The sequence below is a fragment of the Diabrotica undecimpunctata genome, chromosome 5 (genome assembly GCF_040954645.1).
Source record: "Diabrotica undecimpunctata isolate CICGRU chromosome 5, icDiaUnde3, whole genome shotgun sequence".
Taxonomy (NCBI): Eukaryota; Metazoa; Arthropoda; class Insecta; order Coleoptera; family Chrysomelidae; genus Diabrotica; species Diabrotica undecimpunctata.
Genome location: NC_092807.1, coordinates 138216579 through 138223354, shown reverse-complemented (window position 1 = coordinate 138223354; position 6776 = coordinate 138216579).

Sequence of the window (6776 nt, the reverse complement as noted above, 5' to 3'; positions counted from 1 at the left end):
AAAGTACCGATTGCTCCAGTTAATTATCCAAGGAAAGATTCAGGACAAACGAAGCATGGGGAGACGACGTATATCTTGGCTGCGCAAAATAAGAGACTGGTTCCAGTGCACATCTAACCAATGATTTAGAGCAACAGCTTCAAAGATACGAATAGCAATGATGATTGCCAAACTCCGTAGCGGAGAGGGCACTTGAAGAAGAAGAATGACGTGACTTCTACTAACTATCTCCAACACACACTTCAAATCTGGACTCATCACTCCATTATATTGAATCCCATTGCAACAGAGTCCAATCTTTATGCTCTTTTGTCCATCTTAGTATATTTTTATTTTGTTGTAATGTTAAAAGTGGCTTTTCCTTAGCATAAAATAAAATTATATTTATTAAAACAAAACTAATGTTTCCAACTATAAAACTTACTTTGTAAGTACCAAATCCTAATTTATGGGCCTCTCGGTGACATGTTGATATAGAAACTTGTCTTCTAATAACGTCACTCCATAAAAGGCTTAACTCCATATAATTTGCTCGTCGATTTTTCACTAAAATGTGTCTTAATGCCCTTCGATCTGCTTCGGTTATTTTACTTGTTCGTACATTTCTAGGTGTTGTGACGACCGAACCTGTAGTTTTGTATCTTCTGAGTATATTTCTTACACTATAGCGTGACAATTGCAACATATTCGCGATTTCAGAATTGGATTTTCCAGAATTAAAAAATCTAATAATGATTGAACAAATTTTCTCATCTATAACTTTACCTCGACCCATTCTACAATCGACGAAGGGCAAAAAGCTTTACAATACTACCTGTGAATACTACAAAATACATTTGACATTAACTGACAATATTATTGTTTTGAATGCATAGCCAGGATTTAGTGATTTTTTTTATTGTTGAAATTAAATAAAAAACCATAATGATAGTAATATGTTTAATAAATATTAATCAAAATGCCATATTAATTAATATGGGAACTTATAAAATCATGCAGAGTATAATTTGTTTATGGTAATTGACTTAAACTGCAAATTCCATAGGTGTGCCAACTGATATGGGAAGGGGCTCATAGAAATTAATTGGCAATAAAATATGCTGCCTAGAGGGGCTCTGACGCCTTATTCATTGCAGAGATATAGCTACGGCTGTGCTAGATTTACCGTAAAATTAGCATAATCATTGTTTCTCGAAAACTGTTGCAGCAATAAATTGTTTCTTGAGGTAAAGCTTCGGCAATAAATTCCTTGCGGATTGCTTTTTTGCCGATATCTCGGTTTCCGGGGGTATGTTTAAAGCTAGGAGATGATGGTTAGTATACTAATCAACAGCAATTAATTAGCAAAAAAATATACTGCCAAGATGAGCCCTGTATCCCTTCTCCTTGCCGAGATATAGCTATGACTATGCTAGCTTTATCATTACCAAAAAATTCAGAGCATTACCCCTATATATTTTTCATATAAAAATGCTTACACGTCACAATCTATATAAAGTGACGTCACTTATATTTAAAATTTCCAGAACGTCAACCATATCTAGAGTTAAAATTTTTCTAACACAGCTAATAATACGAAACCAATACGGAACTGCTCGATCTTTCATACGCGTCAACATGGTGTAATAATCATAAAAATGTAATCATCATTATATTGGAAATTTTAGAATTATATTGATTAAAAAACAAAAACATTTGTTATTATTAATAATATAAATTTTATGAAATAACTAAGTCTAATATTTAGACAATTGTACGCAACTGATACGGGAATACTTCAAATTTTATTGACAGTTCAGCATGTGGCAAAAGTGTTGGCGCTTTTTTAGAGTAAGAATTTTGTTTATGTTTTGATTTCTTACACCATTTGATCATAATATATATTAATAAATTATATTTATAAATACATATTAAATTTAGATTAATAGCTCCAAAAACTAATTATTGTTGTGTATTGTTATTGTGCTATGCCAAAACAAATACAAATAGTCTGTAGAAAGCTGATAAGCTTTCATATAAGATAGATTATTTTGAATAAGAAATAATGGCGGGACGTTTTTACTATTAAAGCCCTAAAAGAGGTAAGTTTAAAATTTAGAATATATAATTTTGTATTAAAATGTTTTCTTATGTATTTTAGTGTGTTGCAGTTATCTTAAAACTAAGTGTATTTACTGTTAATATAATAGTTTGACAAATAGTTGACATTTTAAAAATTTCTCACTAACTATTCTGATGTTTTGGCAACGCTTTGGGGTTCTGACGTCGTAAATCTTGAATGACTTGCAAGCATTTTTATATTAAAAATGCTATACATATATTATGTAACTGTTTGTATGTCAAAATAAAATTGTTCTCCTTACAATTTCATCATATTTTCTCACCTTTTAAACCTTCCTTGGGCTTTTACAAATATTTAAAAATCAAAATTAGCCTAATCGATCTAGTCGTTCTCGAGTTGTTATAAAAAGATAAAATGAAACGTCATTTCTATCTATCTAGAGTTCAAATTATAGTAATTTGAAATAAAGTTGTAAACCTTTAAACTGAAGGTTCTCGCGCCTATTCTGTCAAGATAGCGTTGGGGGAAAAGTCCACCAGTTTTTGAAGTAGAACTTTAAATTGAAGCTCGCTTCAAAATTTGCAATATCTCCTGTTCTAGGAAACATAGAACCCTCATTATTATTATTTTAAACTGGAGTAACGGGACGAAATATTAACAACTGGATAATTTTTAAAACCGAACTAGAAACTTGAAGTACAGTTTTCGAATATTTCTTCATAATTCAAATAATTTTGGCTCTTCCAAATGAAAAAAAAAAGTTCATATAAATAATGAATCAGTTATCAAAATTACAGTTTATGAACAAATACGTTTTATCTCGGAATTTGAAACAAAAACTTCAGGTTTCATAATCTGCTCCACAGCAACCATGATTGTTACATCGAACATTAGTTTTTCTGTACCTGTTTAGGGAGAGCGCCCACCAAAGTGGCATGACAAGTAGTGCGCGTCTAGCCTGTTACTTAAAATGTAACCAATGCAAACGAATGATTCAGCGCACACCAAAATGACAGTGACAGTGGCTTGCTACGCCACGTTGTAAAAAATAGCTTGTTCTACTTTTTGCCACATGCTCCTTGCATTTTGTATGTGTGTTTGTTGAAAAATTTAAATATGGAAGGCAGTCCAGAATTTAATATTCGTTTTGTCCCATTGAGAAATTTCCAGGTATCTATGACAACACAAGTCCGGAATATTCAAACAGAAATGTCTAACAACTTGCATGAGAAAAAATTGTAAAAAAAATGAAGGCAACAGGTGAAGTTTTGTAATAATTTTTACTAATAATATAATAACAATATTTATTTCTATTATTTATTATACACCGTGTCTCAAATTAAAGAAAACATTATTTATTCTCCGCCTGAGTTGTCTGATGGGTGGATTGAGTAGCTCATTGGATGACACTGCCGGTCCCAAGCCCGGATAACGGAGGAGGGTCCCTAAGGTGAGGTTAGCCACCTACCCGGGGTAAAGAATCCATACTGGCTCGCAGAACTGAAGATACAGCCTCGTATACCAGACGGAACTATCAGATGACAACACGCTCTATGACAACGGAAAAACGAATTGGTAAACTAAAACCTAAACACCCCATCACACGAATCGCGTGCTGGAACATAACGTCGTGGAACGGAAGATACTAAATCATAATAGAAATGAAGAAACACAATATTGACATCTGCGCTATCTCCGAAACAAAGAAAAAGGGCCAAGGAACATCAAAATACGGAGAGTTTACACTCATATACAGCGGAAAAGCTAAACAAGAAAGAGCACAATCAGGAGTCGGAATTTTGCTGCACGATAAATACACACAAAGCATCGAAGATATCGAATACATCAACGATAGGTTATTAAGAATCTCTATAAAAATGCGTAACAGCACAACACACCTGATAAGCACATGTGCCCCAGACATATCTAAGCCCACAGCAGAAACTAAAAATTTCTATCAGCAACTACAAAACACCGTAGATAACATAAATGCTAAACACAAAATTATTGTATTCGGGGATCTTAATGCACGGATCTTAAACGATGTGATACCAGGTATAAAACAAAAGTACAACGAAGAAATAATTAATGAAAACGGCGAAGCAATAATAGACTTTTGCGCTAGAAATGAAATGAGAATCAACAACACATACTTTCCTCATAAAGACCAAGATAGATACACTTTTAACAATAATCGAGGCCAGCGATCAATGATAGATTTTATAATCAGAAATCGAGTGATAACACCGTCACAAGTACTTAATGTCCACTTAAACTCTCGCAGAATATGTCCAAGTAAGAAACGAAGTAAACGCAAGAATAAAATCAATCAAGAGAACATTGGGCTAAATTCACTACGACCTATATGGTACCCAAAAGAAAGTATGGAAAATGCTTCGGAACAGAAAAAACCAGTTAACGAGTTCGTACAGACCAAGGGAGTACCTATAGAGACATGGCAACATATATAAGTGCTACAATCAATGACGAAGAGGTAGAAGCAAAGATCAGGAAGCTAAAAAACAGAAAATCACCTGGAACAGATGGTATACCCAATGAACTCTTAAAATATGTAGGGGCCCTAAACTTGCAAGTAAACTGTCACAACTATTTAACAAAATCTTAAACGACACAGAAACACCAGAGGAATGGCATAAGAGCAACACAATCCCCATATTTAAAAAAGGACAAAAAACTTGCGCACAAAACTACAGAGGAATAACCCTCTTAAATACAACTATGAAACTTTTTACTAGTATTCTTAAGGACAAATTGGAAAGGCAAATCGCCAATGCTGAAGAACAACAAGGTTTTACAAGAGGGCGGTCTATAACAGATGCAGTATTCATAATAAAACAAATAAAAGAAAAAGCTATAGAGTTCGGCATGGAAGACATTCTAAATATATTAATAGAAAATAAAACGCCGACCAACATAACAAAGATAGTCCATAACCTAAATAACAACAATGTAACCAAAGTTAGAGCAGGAGGCCAACTCACTTAAAATATTCTAACACCGGAAGGAATTAGACAAGGCGACAGTTTAAGCCCCTTCTTGTTTAACCTACTCATGGGCAAAATTATAAACAAAGTAACATCTCTCAATCTAGGATACAGAATGGGCAACAAAAGAATTGGTATGGTGTGTTACGCAGATGATGCAGCAATTATTGCCGAATCAGAAGATGATCTTCAGAGACAGCTCTTTCAAATAAGCCGCCAACTAAATATGACCATTTCTACCAACAAAACTAAAAGTATGACAATAGCAAAATATCCGCTCAGATGTAAGTTAGTGGTTGAGAACAACCCCATAGAACAGGTGATGCAATTCAGATATCTGGGCATAGATATATCAAGCAGACACGACCCAGTAAAGGACCTAAGGAGTCAGATCAACAAAGCATCCGCATTGTCGGGATGTCTGCGGGAGATAGTCTGGTCAAATCCGTATATGCGCACAGATAGTAAAATTAGAATCTACAAGACTTGCATACGACTGATCATGACATATGGCATAGGAGTGCGCGAAGATACCAACAAAACGAAACAGATGCTAAGGGTTGCCGAGATGAAAACAATAAGAACAATAGTGGGCAAAACAAGAAGAGACTGGGTGAGAAATACAAACGTTAGAGAGCAGTGCAAAATTCAAGATATTGTAAGATGGGGAAGGCAGCATAAAAGGATGTGGTACAGTCATGTAAGACGAATGGATGAGAATAGACTCCCAAAAATTGCCCTAAAAAATAACCCTCCCGGTTCAAGACTTCCAGGAAGACCACCTAAAAGATGGAGGGATAGTTGGCAATCTCCTTCCCAGGAAATTAACCAGAAGCAGCTTCAGAATTAAACAGATTGAAAGATCTCCAAGAAGTAGAAGAAGGTTATTTATTCATCAATAACTTTCTTGATTAGCAGATATGTTTTAATTCTTCAATTTCTAAAAACATGACATGTTTTTATTGGCATGTTCAATTTTTATCTAGATATTTTAAACACGACCAGACTTGAGTTCTGTCTATATTTTCGTAATAAAAAAGAAGCTGCATAAAAATCTTTCGTTTTAAAAAAAATTAGCTTGTATTGTAAAACCATAATGTTTACAATAATAAAACTATTTATAAAACAGATAAGGGCTAAAAACACCATACCTTTTTACCAGAATGTCCTATTTTTATTTAGGCATATGTATGCACAGAGCTATAAAACGTAGTTGTCATGCTCCCAATGCAGGGTACCAGCAGGCTTGTTAAAAAAATTACATAGTCTATTTCTTGTTTCTAATGCGCCATTTGTTAGCCTACGATGCCTGCCTGGTGGTATTGGATATTATTGGCTATAATATGTTCATTTAATTGGAATGTCGGAATAGTAAAAACTCAGAAGATGACATTTTGAATTTAACTAGCCTTTTTAATGTCATGTTACTTTAGTATGAGCTACCTGTCACGCCGGTTTGGTGAGCCCTCTCGCTTACAGTTTTGGCTGTAATAATCAGCAGTCACCTAAAGGGATCCATTTTTTTAAATCTTCTGCAAATCTGTAAATTTTTTATTAAATTAGCATTGTATAAATTGTGACAACTTTGCTGAAAACTGTTAAAATTCAAGCGATGTAATTTCACTAACATATTTTTTCGATTAATTTTGTTTTATTGGTCAGTGATTTATATACATGAGAGGTTGGTATCACATAAACAGAAAAACAAG